The following is a 16615-nucleotide window of genomic DNA, read 5'->3' on the forward strand; positions in this document are numbered from 1 at the left end:
ACTTGGGGGCTGTGGGGCCATTTTACACCTGTGCTTTGGCCCCTTTGCACTTACCTAACAACACAGAGGGCTGTATTGGTGCCCCCTTACCCAGTGCTCTCCCTCTAAGCATGCAGTCCTTAAGTCATGAGGACAGGAAATGAACACAAAGGGTATATACAAGTGTTACATTTATCTAAATACCTGATCATGCAGGTGTTCACAGGGCTTAAATTGTCCAAAAGTAGTGTGCCCAATCTAAGTTGATATTAGAAGGTAAACACTAACTTTAAATCAATTAAGGGTTGACCTGATATACAAAGTGTTAACCCATCCTAGCAAACATCTGTACACATTCACAGCACAGTCTTGGGGCTGGGAAAGCCCACCACCTGCCCTCACATGGAGGCTGTGCCATTTCTATCCCCAGACCTGACTTGGTTATTTTTAGCCCCCAATGACCTCCCAAACCAGTCCCTTTCCTCCCAGACCTGACAGCCCCACCAAACTCTCCAGCAGCCCCTCCCCACCCTGCAACCTGGGCATGCCTCCTCATCCCACTAGCCCCTCCTCCCATCCTGAGTTACTTACCTTGGGCTGTCCACCCTGCTCTGGGAGCAGCAAACACCCTCTTTGCCTTGTGTAGTAGCCACTCCATTTTTCCCCACTGGTGTCTTTCCTTGCTCTTCCCAACAGAAGCTGCCCAGGATCCCTGCTGCAAGTTGTTTCTTCCCTAAAGCTGTTTCTTCACTTCTGATCCTCTGGCTGTGCTCTCATAGACTTTTCATATCTCTTGGCTCTCAGCCCTCTCCAGCCCTCACATCTAGGACAAGCAGGGCCAAGCTATAACAAGCTCCTGTCTGAAGACATCAGGCAGAACTGTGGATACTAAGGCAAAGTGAAAATGCAAGGGACTACAGTCCTTCTCTGGGTGGCAGATTTTTTCCTGGGTGGTTCAGATTACTAATTTGAGTTGATAGAGGTGTGGTCCTAAATTTAAATCTGGCACCCCTACCAAAGTGGTAGAAAACTTGTATGAAAAATGCATACTTTTTTCCAAGCAATACCTCAAATATGTGGCAGAACATGGCCCTAACATACCAAAGGATTTACTTGCATTCTTCCTCTGATAGCCCTAGCTTGGTCTTTGTAGAAAATATAAAAACAATGGTACTTTTCTTTCCCCTTTTTATTGGGGGGGAGGGGGGGGGAGTAGTTAAATTTATCATTACAACTGTAATGTACAAAAGGTCTAAATAATAACGTTCCATATTACTATCAAAAGCAGTTCTGTTATGCTGCCTAAAATCAGTTTACTGCACATTTAAATATGATACCATGTAGATACATGTGTATGTGTGTATGTGTATATTGTTAACATTCATTTAAAAGGCATGAAGGCTATGCCATGCCCCAGTAATCCTATTATAATCCTTGAGGAGGAGGAGGGGGAGCAAAAAGGACATATTTTAAGCATCTTTTCTTTGTGAGGCGGGAAATTGTATTTGCTTTTGTTCACTTATAGACCCAGCATACTTTAACGGATCTGTGACACAGATAAAAAGTAGAAGTGTGTCTAGAGTGCTGACTTTTACATTTATTTCCTCAAAGCAGAGGGCAAGGAAGCTAAAGATTTAAAATGCATGGATTCCTCTGAAAGCTTTAAACCTATTAGGACAGACGCACAGCAACTTTGCACACAGATTGCCCCCAAAGTAAGTCTTGATTTTAGGACTAAGCCAAGATGGCATGCAAGAGCAGTTGCTGTTGATCTTTTATACTAATTTTGGATTAATTGTGATCTACAGCACTGCGTAAACATGCTAACCTAGTACTTCAGCTTCACCACAGCTAAACATTAATCCTTCTTAATGCTCTAAGTCAACTTTTAGTCCTTAGCAGAATTTACCTTAATCTCTGGCTAGGAAGCTAACTGATTTACAAAACATAATCCAAGAGCTCCAGAATCTTAAGGAAAATGTGCACAGAAGCAATGCACCTATGCAGAATAATATATCTGCCTGGCATCCTTCACAGAACCAAGCACTTGGAACAATTGATCAAAATTGTACTGAGCAACACGGTGTCATATTTCTAGCCGATAGACTGAATAGAAAAAAGCATTTTACTTGAGCTTCTTTTATGCTATAATTTTTAGAAGCTTTCAGCTTTTCCTCATTTCTGCTTCTGTTCTTCTTAGAGCAGATCAGCAAAAGAACTCATTAGTTTGGCAAAAAATGTTGGTTTTGATGATCTGTGATAATTATTAAAATGGAACCTTGTCATTTCATAGCATTTAAATGTCCTTCAAATGGCTTGGGCCCAACTCTTCCTGTATGTATTCTGTCACAATTTGCATGTGAAAATAATAAATATTCATGAGTCATGACAGGTTTGGCAATCTAAAGCAAAACAGTTGTTGAGTTGCCAGAACACTACATAGTTCTTCAATCATTAAATTCACGGGTTAGATTTTCTACTGTGTTCAGGGGTGGGAGCTTTTGGGAGGTGTTATGGCTCTGTGATTCTTCACCAACCATTTTGTGCCTTTCTTCACCTGGGCTAGGGACAGAAGTTACACACAAACTGGTTTAAGTGATCAGAAATGGATTTCAACCTGTATCAGAACAGAAATTTAGTGCACATACACCATTCTTGAAATGGCTGAAACTGGTTTAAGATAAACCCTGTTGAATGTAGTATTAGACTTAACTGATTTGGGTCAAACCAGTTTATGAAACTTCTGACCCAGACTGCTTCGTGGTTCAAGTTAAACCATAGTCCCCCAGTATGCTTTCCAGCCCTGGGCTGTGCTGTCTGCTCCAGAGAGCAGAGCTCGCCTTGCCCTTCTGCTCCCTAGCTGGAGCAGTGAGGGCTAGCTGACTGGCTGGGGGTTCAGGGCGGGGTGGAACTGCTCCTCCCAGGCAAACTCTGGCTGGGGTCTGGGTCCAAGGAGGGGGGTTAATCACCCCTGCCTCTGCTCAAATTTACAGCTGGCTGCAACTATGGAATACAAATCCCAGAGGCACCCGGAAGCAAGAAGAGGAAGTGATGAGGAACCCTGCAGAGTCCTGCTGCGGTAACTCTGAACTGTAAATTCCAGACCTCAGGGGCAGCAGAAAGAGGAAGTGAACACTCAGCCAGAGAGCTGTACGCTAGCATCTCCAAAAGCTTCTGACTTGAGCCACTGCAGGCATGTGGCTGTATTTCCTGAATCAAAGGAAAATGTTTGTTCACTTCTGTTCCAATTTAATCTGTGCATTTTAGACTAACCTGCAAAGATTGAATTGATTCAGTCTCAGGATTTTTGACTGTCTGTACTTAGCCTTAGGCACAGGGACTGTCAGTCAGCTGGAGTCAGCCAGATCAGGTTGTGCTGCAGCCTCTTCTCCTGTGTTGATCGTTGCAGTGAAGGTGCAGCGATAGTAGCCTATCTTTACACTAGCTGGGGACATTAAGTTGGGGAATCCCTGGTAAGGGTGCTGTTAACCTCTGTACCTATGCCAGCTCCAGAATACAAAAGGAGCTGGGCAGAAAATTTTCCTTTATGGTTCAGATTACTGATTTGAGCTCTTAGAGTTCTGGTCCTAAATCTAAATCTGGCATCCCTACCAAAATGGTAGAAAGCTTGTGTGAAAAATGCATACTTCTTTCCAAGCAACCCCAAGGTCTACCAGCTTGTGATTCTTCCACTGCATCTCTGACTTATTCCGTGCATGTGCTGAGAGGAAGGGAAGAATACAGTTTTCTCCTGCTGAGTATGTATACAATGTCTACTAAAGAATAACTTCCAGAAAGTCTGGGCAGTCCCCTGGCATCTAAACAAAGACTCTACAGTAGAGGCTGCTGACAGCCCCCCTTGCCTTGCTCTTGCTAGTTACCTTTGTATGGGCATGTAGGGAGGCTCCTGACTACCTTGATTGTAGGTAGAGGAGTCTGGGAAGCCTTCTGAAGAGCCTGAGAGAAACAGAAGCTTATGGATACAAACAACAAGTGTAGGAAGAGAGAGCAAGGGCCCTAGTTTGTCTGTGCCTTTAAAACCTCTGGCTAGGGTCAGAAGTTACACATAAACCAGTTTAAATGATCAGAAACTGGTTTAAACCTATAACAAAACACAATCTCAGTGCACATAAACCAGTTTCAAAATGGCTGAAACTAGTTTAAGTTAAACCTGGTTAAATGTAGTATCAGACTTAACTGATTTGGGTAAAACCGGTTTATGAAACTTCTGTCCTTGACCTCTTCCTGGCTCAAGTGAAATCAGAGCCTGCCAGCATGCTTTCCAGCCCTGGGCTGGGCTGTACTGTCTGCTCCAGAGAGCAGGCCTGGCCCTGCCCCTCTATTTCCTAGCTGGAGCAGTTAGGGCTGGCTGACAATGGGGTGTGTGTGTGTGGGGTGGGGCGGCAAGCCCAGCTGGGGATGCAGCCCAGTCTATAGTGGGGGACTGCGCACCCCCCAGGCAAACCCCAGTTGGGGCCATAGTGAGGGGTTAAACACCTGCTCCTCAACTCAGACTTACTGCTGGCTGCAACTATGGACTACAAATTCCAGAGGCACCTGGAAGCAGGATGAGGAAGTGATGAGCAGCCCTGAAGAGTCCTGCTGTTGTACTTCTGGACTGCAAATCCCATAGATCTTGGAGCAGCAGGAAGAGGAAGTACTCTAGCACCTCCCAGCTTCTGGCTTGAGCCACTGCAGGCATCTGGCTATATTTCCTGATTTAAAGGTTCACTTCTGGTTCAATTTAATCTGTGAAATTTAGACTAACCTCCAAAGACTGAATCGATTCAGCCTTGGGCTTTTTGACTGTCTGTACCTAGCCCAGATGTGGAAACTGGGGTCTTTCAGGGATTTGACCCAACTGCATGCAAAATTCAGAAAATTGGATCAGGTTTCCAGATGCAACTCTGAAATTTTAAAGACCATGGCACTTACTTTCCTCCTCCATCAACTGACTGTCCATCACGACTGGAGCAATGGATTGTCTGGATCCCGAATTCTACTTTGGTCTGGGCCCTAGTAGTATCCAAAACATTTTTCTTGTTTTATAAAAAGTACAGTAGTAGAGATTTTTTTCCCTTCACCTTCATTTATATTTTCCATACATGCTTTTCTCTCTGGCTAATACTTAGATGGAATGAGATAGAGTATAGTGTTTTTTTTCTGTCATGTCAAACAAATGCAAATGAACTCAACTACTCCTTTTTAAGTTCATTTGATTGACTTTAAAATAGTAAAATCCAAAATGCTATTTTTAAAATTCTTTTTCTGCACAGGCTGCTGATCTATAAAGAGAAGGAAAGAGGATGGTAAAAGAATTGCAGCTCTGATGATTTAGTTTGTGAGTATTGCATGATATGAGCATAGAATTACAAGGTGAATAATCCATTTACATTGAATATTTTCCTTACTCAAAACAAGTTTCTGGCATAAGACTGTATGTTTGTCATCACTGTGACATTTGTAACAATGAAATTCAAAAATCTGACAAGTTTTTCATAACCCCTTTTTGTAACCTCTACCGTTGAGCAAACTCATTCAACTACATTTTCATGTTTAACTTTCTCTTTGTAGCATAATGGAGCATGTGGAAAAGGTTTTTTTTTTAAATCATTTGAAATAGGGAAGTCATAATTAACAAGGAATAAAAAATAATGTGATTTCAGGACTTTTTTTTGATGAATTTGTGAATTTTGCATTTTTTTGCTGCTGCAGATGTGTGACTTCACCTACTTTTTGCCACGGTTAGCACCCAGCATGGATGATATGATCCAGGATTGTGCTTTCAGTGGTCCAACAATTTTCAGAATGGGTAGGAGCAGTGTTCATCATTTAGAAGCTACTTGCAAATGTTCGTTACTGAGCTCCCACTTCTAATTTGATAACCATAGTCTTTGTGGTTGCTAAGAGCAGCCTGGAAATCAATGGGACTCTCACACTGAGGCTTTGATGGACAGCTTGTCTCTCTTCCCAGTTCCAGCGTGACTATGGTTGGGAGCCCACTTGGAAAGCAGGAAAGTGAAAAAAAATGGCTTCTCTGCTGCTGGGAGTACAGCCTCTAAGGGAAAGTATGAATTAGTCCTTGAAAAAGGGGGTGCATTATGTAATTAAGTAGCTAGTTAAGTGAGCCTCAACCTTAGAGATTTAACTACTGTGTGGGAATAATTTTTATTCTCCAAAGGTGGGTATCAGGACTAGGATTTCAGGCTAATCTAGAACAACCAGGGTCTCATTGTTAGTGATTATTAGAGGACCTGTTGCTTCTACTTATGTCTGACTGTCATTTAAATGTATTAATTGTATCATACAGTTCATTAACTTATTCTCTCCAGGCCTGGGGAAGCCTGCAGGATGCTGTTTTCCCACAAGGCTCTAATAATCAGAGTAACTAATTTTTTTCTCCTTGGGTTGCTTTTGTGGTTGTCTCTGTGTTTCCCAACACTAACCAGTTTGTTTGCACCAGTGCTCACATATGCTCAGAGTTCTCTGAAGCAAGAGCAGGTTTGCTTTACAAGATAATTTGACTTGAGAATTTGGATGTGTCATCTTGGGACACCCCGGAAATAGTTGATCTGATTTGTTCAGCAAGTAAACAAAATGTTTTTGTTTGAAATAAAAGTGTACAACCAAATGTCATTCAGACTCCTTAGCAGCAGGTCCTGTAACTGCAGCCTGTATTGAGTTCAGTGCAAACTCTCTATACTGAGAAGGTACGAACAGCAGGCCTATACACTTTCCTTTTTCCACAGCAACTGACTTTCCAGGAGCAGTGGAGAAATGGATCCATGCCCTGCCACCTCATACTCTTGGTAGCTGTAAATCCTTTAGTTATGTACTAGAGGCAGTGAGGAGACTGGTTCTTTTTATAGCAGCTAATTATTGAGACAGCATAATTTGCTATGTTTTTATTTACTTCAGGTTACTTAATCATCCTGTGAAACAACCTTTTATCTTTGACTAGAGTGAAGGGTTATGTTACTCTGTTTTCTGTGCTGCTCACTGCTAGTATGTGTGGAATCTGTCTTGCAAGGAAATGCAACTTGTTCAATTTGTGTAATATACTTCTGCATGCTTTTTAAAAGGGAAAAAATGCTGAAAAGCAAGGATGGCGGGAGGGATATACTGGGCAGATCTACTTGAACATGAGATGCTAACTGCGCAGTAGCCTAATAACACTGCACAGTAGTGTGCCAGGCAAACACCATGCTAATACACTTTTGCACAGTAGTATTAGGCTACTGCTCAGTACATGTCACAAAAAACCCGTGTACTGGCACTACTGTACAGTAGCTCAAGTTACTGTGCATTGATTTAGTACTTGGTTAACCAAGTAGTAAACTTAATGTGCCATAACTATGGCACATTAATGAACATGCGGATGTGCCTACTGTGCCTAAGTATGAAGGTTTTTCAAAGTGTAAATTAAAGGGTGGGATTTGTCTCTTGCACAAGATCAGTGAGAAGGTTATGTCTGCCACAGTAAAGCTTACTTTTCATGTCTATCTATGTCTATTTCTACACCTGTATTTAATAGTATTACTATTGGCCCATTGTAGTGAGGTATTAAGGTAGGAAGCTGGTACTATACTAGCCCCACACTTATGCCTGAACTTATGCCTGAGTTGTTTAGCATATAAAAGTAGGATTTTTTTTCTTTTTTATAGACAAACATATGTTTGATTACAATGATTCAACTGCTTTAGTGTTGTTGAGGTCTGTAATCACGGCAAAAGAAGGAAAGTGACATCTGAGTTAGAGAGGCAGATGCAAATGCCTAATTGGCTGTGCATCCAGAAACCTTTACGTAATTTTCCAAAGCCCTTTCAGTGTTGATGTGTTTAGCTGAAAGTCACATCTTAAAAGGATAGTATATTTTAAAAATCTACAGGTTTAGAACTCTTTATTACGGATTAATTTAAACTATTAAAGAGAATTATAAACACTAGTTTACTTTTTGCTATTTATAAATGTTTCTTTTTTGCATTAAGCTTGGATAACAAAGTTGAAGGAATGAATATAAGCATTGCTTCTGCTGTAATGAGCACTTATTTTGTTTAATACTGAGAACAATAATATATTATTATCACTCTGACATCAGGCAATTTGTACCTCTTCTTTTAAATAGTTCAAATGAGGATGCCAACCCAGCCTTCCCTTTTTCCCATCCCTAGTCAGTTTCATTTTAATTAACAAGAAGCTTGAATATTATATTTGTATGCAATTTGCAAAAAAACCCCCATATTACATTATAAAACCTAAATTCTAGAAATATAATGACATTTTAATTTTATACCTTAGAATCCAGGGTAAAAGACTTGCATTTCCCCACCCCCCCCCCCCCAACATAATAGCTAATAACAGGGACAGACAGTTCTGTGAATATTTTAATTTGAAGGAGTTTTATTATGCAACTCTCAAACTACAAGTATTTGAAAAAAAATTAGTAAGTCTCCTCCACTTCTTGGTTTGTTGTAAAACATGTGCGTATTTGGTTGCTGTGCTCTCTGGAGTGGGTGGGGAAAAAGGGAGGCCTGGATTAGCATAATTATGTTAGCTATTTTAGGAGATCTAGGATGAATAAACAGATGTCATAGGGATAGTGATGCTAAAATTGTCCTCAGTAATGTTAAAGAGGTGCTTATCATTCAGTGAATGTTTTGGTTGTGCACAATCTGGCCTATATTCATCAGTATATAAATAAGCATAATTATTTTTAAATTACTTTAAGTAACACAGAAGTTGGATAAATTATGTAGGACACAAATCTCTCTTATGCAGGCATAAACGCATATGGATGGAAATATGGCGACACACTGTGTTATTATTAGCTGACAAGCTGAGGCACGATACAGCATTTAATAATGGCTGGTAAATCTCTAAATGATGTCAGTGTATCATAGTGTTCTTTTCATGATATTATCAGCAGACATTAAAATTATTTATTGCTGTCATCATGCATTTCTGTCACCCGTGGCAACTTGGCAGAAAATGTATTGTTAGCACAGCTGATGATAGATTCAGTTTCAGATTTTGGTTCTAATAATCTGAACATCTCAATGGTATTTTTATGTCTACTGGCAAACAATTGCTTCTCAGGTCACACTGTATTTACAAATAGTGCCTAAATAAAGCATTTTGGATTTCTTGCATTCTGCCTATTAATAATAATCTTTTCTATAGAGTTTTTCATTTGCAGATCTCTATTAAGATGCATAAATGGTGTTCTCTCCATTATATAGATCACGGAAACTGAGACACAAAGGCTAGGGACAGAAGTTACACATAAACTGGTTTAAGTGATCAGAAACCAGTTTCAGACTGTAACAGAACAGAAATTCAGTGTACATAAACCACTTTCAAAATCACCAAAACTGGTTTAAGATAAATGTAGTATCAGACTTTAATTGATTTTGGTCAAACCAACTTATGGAACTTCTGTCCCAGACCCCTTCCTGGTTCAATTTAAATCACAGTCCCCCAGCATCCCAGGAGGCTTTGAAGCCCTGGGCTGGGCTGTGCTGTCTGCTCCAACAGAGCAAAGTTGGCCCCATTCTGCTGGTCCCTAGCCAGAGCACTATTGCTGTTCCAGCTGGCTGAGAAGGGGGTGGAGGTAGGAAACCAAGCTCTGACTCGTGGGAACGGAGCAGTCCCTCACAGGCTTTTCCCCCACTTGCTGCTGGAGCAGGTGGGATGCGGGGCATGGCCAGATCCCAGGCCAGGCTGGCAGAATGAGGCAGGGGGTCCCTCTTGCATGGGACCTCTGCTGGGGTCTGCCTGGCAGGGATGGAACAACCCCTGCCTGGCTTTTCTTCACTTGCCACTTAAGCGGAGGGGGCAGGGGTGTGGGCAGACATAGGCCAGGACCAGCATGCTGAGGCAGAGGGGAGGGAGGGGGTTTAAACTCCTTCTCCCACCTGCATGGGACTCCAGCCATGGACTGCTTGGCAGGAGTGCAGCAGCCCTTGCCTGGATTTTCCATGCTCACCACTCCAGTGGAGGGGACAAGAGGGGGCATATTCTGAGTGTGGTGTGTGTGTTTCCAGTGTGCATGCATGTTACTTAGACACAGCATTAGGCTTCGCTGGTCTAGCAGACTTAAATGAAATTTGCAGTGCGTGAAGGAGCATGATTGCAACAGTAACTTTTTCAAAACAGTAACTTTGTCCCTAGGGTGTTTGTTGTGTGTTGATTTTCCTATATGTTAAATATTTGGATTTTTAATAAACAAAATGTTCTAACTTTAATTTGTATCTTCCATAGACATTAATTGTTGCTATAATATGTTTTAATGACTGCATGCAGTATTAGATGTATCTGTCTGTGTAAAGGCTAGTGTACATTTTTTAAATTTTGCCTTATTGGATATACTGATGAGAAATATTGCAATAGATGTCACCACCATGTCATTAAACATAAGATTTTTCCCCTTCCCGGACCTGGAGCCCTTGTGGATGCACTTGTCTGAGTGTAATCAGTAGTGGTCTGACATGTGATAGAGCCTGGAGGTTTGAAGTTTTGCATGAGACTGACTACAAAACGGATGAAGGGGGCCCATATTCAGGTGGGGTTTTGGTACTTTTACCTGTTATTTCATTTTAGAAAAGTCTTTTTTCCCTTTTAATATTTAGTTCCTGCCTGCTTTGGATGCGACTGACCTGTGAGATGGTACCTAGTTTATATGACGCAGTTGGAACATCTGGAAGGTATACAAGATAGATGTGTAATCCCTTATCATTAGAAACTGGGAGGATCTGGAGCCACTTACTTAAGAGAAGTGTAGTTCGCATCTGTAATGTAGTTCCACACCACCACAGAATCACTGCTCTTGCCTCATACTAAACAACAGCATAATTTGTGCTGATGCAACATGCACATTTATTTAAAATAAATACAAATTATTCTGGCTTCTGAGTTTTAGCAGAGTTTTTGAAGTTTCCTTAAAGTTATTATGATCAGATGAAGCTAATTACAGAGTACTTTACATATACTCATCTGGTAAATGTCATACAACAGACGGAGTCAAAGGGAAGGTATGTGGGATTTTTTGGTCTTTTCTTTTTCATTCTCATTAATGTTCCTGCTCAACTCAAAGCATGCGCTTCTGACATAGTTTCTTTTCCTTGGAAACCATTTCCCATTCTAAAGCCAGTTTCTCCAGTTCATAATTATCTGGAGAACTTCTCAAAAGTGGGTTGAATATCATATTTCCATTACTGTGTATGTGGTCCAAGAAACCTGTCTGGCACTGTAAAAGCACCATGTTTAGAACACAAGTATCAAAGCCTGCACATATCTACTTGTTAAAAAAATTGTAGCTCTCTTTTGCCACTCTTAATTCCAGAGGAAGGTGGAAGGGCCTGGGGTCTTGAGTCAGGAAGCCACTAAGCTACTGCACCCATTCTCCAGCTAACGCTCTCAAACAAACTTATATCTCACCTGTACTCTTTGTCCCTTAAGGAAACTCTGTGAACTGATTAGAAAATACAAGTGGAGAAGGAGAAGTGTCTGTTGGATGTTGCCTTTGCTCTATGTTACTTTAAGGGAGTCTGTTCGCCTCCTTTTTTATATACCATTTTACCTTCTGTCTTAAGTCTTTTAACTTTATCACTGACTCTGTAAATTTGATTTTAGAGCTAATCAGCATTTACTGTTTAACCAGAGGTTTTTAGTTTTAGGAAATGCAGTTTTATTGTGTGTTTTGCTATTTCAGATGGGCAAAGAAATGGTCTTTTCAAACAGTTTACTCAGAACTGTGCTAGCGTGATTTCCAGTTGTATTGTATACATTAGCAGTGATAAGGGCATAGACTAATCTATGGGGTCATCTTTTCCTACTGTAGTAAAATAGTTTTAGCATGTGTAAAGTAGCTTTAGTTGTTTCATACAAAAAAGGCAGACAGTCATATAGGTGAGCATATACATATATATATATATATATATATTTAAGCTTCTTGAAAAATTATATTTCTATTGAATATGAGCTTATTAAAAAAACCTCTGAGTTTATAATTCTGTCTCAAGTTTTGTACCACAAGATATGAACACAGTTTTTTACTTTGCATAGATGAGATAAATTTTCATATCAACTTATTTGAAACAGAAAAATTGACAATGTCCTGTGCAAGATACACATTCTCCTGCCTCATGTTGAATAGCTTCAGAACATGGCCAGTTGTTCAGGAAAAACACTACTCAAGAAGGGAAACTTAAAAAAAAATATACTGTGTCTTTATAAAACAAAGTGCCTACTTCTGGTTATGCTAAATAGCGAGGGGCCTCATTTGAGTCAGTGTGAAAACAAGATTCTCTTAGTAATTATGAAACAATCATGTTTAGCATATTTTATCAGAATTTGCATAAAATAAACTTCTCTTCACAAAATTGAGCTTGGATTTTTTAAAAATCTGTTTAAGAAGTGATTCTAATAGCTATGCTGTCATGCTTTTATTTACAGCGTACAAGGATATTAAGAAAGAGGGTCGAGACCAATCTGGAGTGAATTTCCATCACCCATAGTGGTTTTTGCTAAGAAAACAGGCTTTAAATATAAACAACATCTGTATTTTTCATGTTGTCTTTCTAAATAATGGTTCTGACAGCTTGCTCCCATTGTAATGCAACAGTTTGATTCCTTCATCTGCCAGTCATGCAGGGCTTTGTGCAGAATGCAGAGTTCCAACATATTTAAACATACATCTCTCAAAACTTTTGATATCTTTTCCCCCCCGACAGGATTTCAAAAGGTAGATGACTGTGAAATGCACTTTCATTCTCTGTGTTAGTGCTTTAACATTAGTCTGACTTTAATAGGCTGGGATGATTTCAGCTTATAAATCTTCAACTGGAGGATAAAGTTCAAGTAGATAAAATCAAACAGATGTTGGTGGGAGGATTTCTTCATGACCCATAAAAGTGCTATCATCAAAGCCTAGAATCATTTGTTTTGAATTATTACATTGTTATCAAAAGGACTGTAGCAGTCTGTTTGTTGAGAAATTGGATCTGTTTATCTGAAAACAGAACAAAGATGCCATGCTAAGACGTCCCTGGGAAAGTGTGGGTTAGCTGATGGCTGACACGGTAGGGTAGCTGTGAGACGTTTTGACTGACAGCTGTCAGCATAACTGCGAGACCTGGAAGCTTTTGTAGACTATATTTTTCCTAAAAATGGCATAAAATGCAGTATTATGCATTATCGATGCCTTTCTAAAAAGCAAACTTTCTTAAAAAAAAGAAGAAAAGAGGGTTTTATATACAATTGGTAGATGTGAAATAAAGTTACCTTTTAATAATAATATTCAACCCTTTTTAAATGGTTTTTCAGATAAGACATTTCATGCTTTTATACTCCAGCACACAATGTCCTGTTTAAACAGAAACAAGTTACACCTTTGTAAGTGAAAAAATGTGGATTTTTTATTACCCATCACAAAGACTTTGCTCTTTCACTCCTGATTCATAAAACAAAAATTAGCGTATAAGTGGCACATGTACCAACGTTTGAGTGGATCTAAGGCCAGCTCTCAGATTTAAGTGGAAATCATGTAAAAGCATGAGGACATAACTCTCCTAAAATCCTACAGCTACCACATATGTTCATGTGTAGGAAAAAAAAAGTGTGATTGAAACTTGGCCTCTGACAAAGGCTTTTAGGGCATTCTCTTTCCGTTACAGGAGTGCTGAATGGGAATTAAAACAGGCCAGAAATTCACTCTGTCCCAGTGTAATAATGATGAAATCTTGTCCCAAAGCCCTTTACAGACATGTGATACTAGCTGCCACTTTAGCTGCATGGGGATTCCCAAGTCAGACTGGTTTGTGGTGGTTTTCTTCACCACTGTATGACGCCAGTTCAGGAAAGTATATAAAAGCTTGTAAGTGCTCTCTTGAATAGGCATGCTGTCCTGAATTGGGGCTGGAGGGAAGAATACCTCCATGGTGTGCAGACTGGGCCACCTCTTTACTCTACAGTGGAGGTCAAGTGACTACAGGCATGATGAGTTCTACCTCTTCTGGTGAGAAAGTAAAAGATTCCTTCCATCACTGCTTCCACATAAGTTTATAAATGAAACACTTTTTTCTCCATCTTGGTGTCTCAAACACAGTGTTTCTCAAACATGGTATCTTACCTCATAGTGAAATCCATTTTTTGTCACTAGTGTATATATATTCTATAGTATACACGCGTGCACATGTGTGTATACTCTCTCTCTCTCTCTCTCTGTGTATGTATACACACATGTATACATACATATAGTGTGTGTGTGTGTGTGTGTACACATGCACACCAGTGCCACACACATGGAGAGGTGTACTATATATCTATATCTATATATATTTACACACATACACACACCCTGTGTGTGTATGTATATACACAGTGAAATCCCTTTCTTGTCAGATAGATATACAAATAAAATATGCTGCTATTAAAAAAAAAAGATTGAGGGTGAGGGATTTTACTTTGAGGTAAGATGCCGTGTATACCTCTGAAAAAAGGATGTGTATGTGCGTGTCTTTGTGTATATAACAAGATATACACAAACACAAGATAGTCCACTTATCTTCTGAAATCACTTACTGAACTTGGAGTAGCTTCAGATGGGGGTTCAAATGCATCACTGAAACCAACAGAAGCAGGTTCAGTCATTTTGCAAGTCATGAAGGGGAAATAAACAGCATGTGATCTTGAGAGGGCATATTATAATTATGAATTTCATTAGAGGATTTGGCGAATACCAAACATGGAAGGTATTTACATGAAAAACGTGGCAATGTTCCTGGATTATTTCTCTATACAATTTGCATTTTCAGGTTGTCAAATGATTACACTCTTATGATTGCAGCATCTAGTTGGCCATGTCTAAAAACATGCTGTGTTAGACATTGGCTTTTGTTGATAGTTATTACAAAAGCTACTCTGATAGGAAATTGCCTTCTGTATATCTTAAAAGGTAAACCAGTGTTTGATGGGCATATTGTGACTCTTGCTAAATGCATTTTCCACTAGCCTGTTGTGTTATCATGTTTGGCCAGGTACAGACATTACACTTTTACCAGTACAGTATGTGATTGGAAACTGGTCTATACCTGTAACAGAACCGAAGTTTGATGCACACGGACTAGTTTAAAAATGGTGGAACCCAGTTTAAGATTTGTCCCCCCCCCCCCAAATTTGTGTACCAATTTTTGGATTCATTTTTCACAATAGAATCTGTTTTTCACAAGAGAATCACAACCATTCCCACCTTAAGCGTGAGTTGAGTGGCGGGGGGAGCAAACTACTTTGTGACTAACTGTTAAGAAACTTGGTTGGATATCAGATATTCTTGCTACAATGTTCATTATTTTAAGCATTAAGAGCATGTGCTGAAGTATACTCTTTCTTCTCCAATAATTCTGTCAGTGATGTCCTCATTTTTAAAACCACAGTTTTCGGGGCAAAAATCACAGATTTTGAATTGTGGTGAATAACATCCTCTGAAAAGTCACTGCCACCCACTTGATTAAGTAGTCTTTTTTAAAAAATGCAGGTTTCTGGTACTTTGCTCCAATCTTATCAAATTACCAGAAACCTGCATTTTAAACAAAGATTACTTAATTAAGTGGATATATGGCAGTGTTCTGTATAGATTTGCTCCAATCTTATCAATCTCCATACATAGGTTCCATATATAGGCAACATCCTTTAACATGGTTGCCAATTTTCTAACTAACAAAGCTTCTCATGTCACAATACTGGCAAACTGATGACATATCACTAGTGCCAAATACAGTGGTGTTCAATGCAGGCTGAAGTGTGAATCCTGCAGGAACTGATTATCTCTGGACAGAATTTCATAAAGTTATGTATAACGTGTATACAGTAAGCACAAATGTTCTTGGACCATCTATGCCTCATCTTATATTTGTGTGTGTGTGTGTGTATGTGTATATGAATACACAGACATATATGTATATACATACATACTGTGGCAGGGTACCTGCAGTGCCTGCCACTTCAAGGTTTCTAGTTGGCAGTGGAGCAGCTGGCAGGGGGGTGCTAGCCTCATCAAGGCTAGCACATGACCCTAGGAGGACCCTGGGATTGGCTGAGGGGGCAGAGCAGCCTTCATTTTAACCTAGGTCCTCAGAGAGAGAAGGAGCAGTCTGTGCTGAGCAGGCCAGGAGGCAACATCAGTCTGTGCTGCTCCTGGAACATCTTGGAGGTAAGTGTCCCAGGGGAGCCGGGTTGCAGGAAGACCCCAGGCCAAAATGCAAGGAAGCCCCCACTTACCTCCTGCAGGGGCCGAAAGGCATGGGGAAACGCGCGCGGCAAAACCGCCCATGCGGTTCATCAGCCGCGCCCATATCCAGCTGGGGCCGGGTGACGTCAGCGGGAGACGCCGCCTGGCAGAGATAAAAGGCTGCCCTGAGGGCGCAGGAGGAGAGCGGGGAAACGGAGGCTCCGCAGGGAAGCCCAGGACCCGAGGGACACAACCGCAGCGTCCATCCGGCCGAGAAGGTGGGGGCGGAGCTAGTACCGACGGAAGCCGGCAGCAAAACTGGCACCAGTGCCGGAGCCGGCAGCAGAGCTGGTGAAGGCTCCAGCAGGCAAGCCGGCAGCCGAGCCGGTGAAGGCTCCAGCGGGGCACACG

The sequence above is a fragment of the Alligator sinensis genome, unplaced genomic scaffold (assembly GCF_000455745.1).
Source record: "Alligator sinensis unplaced genomic scaffold, ASM45574v1 scaffold861_1, whole genome shotgun sequence".
NCBI lineage: Eukaryota > Metazoa > Chordata > Crocodylia > Alligatoridae > Alligator > Alligator sinensis.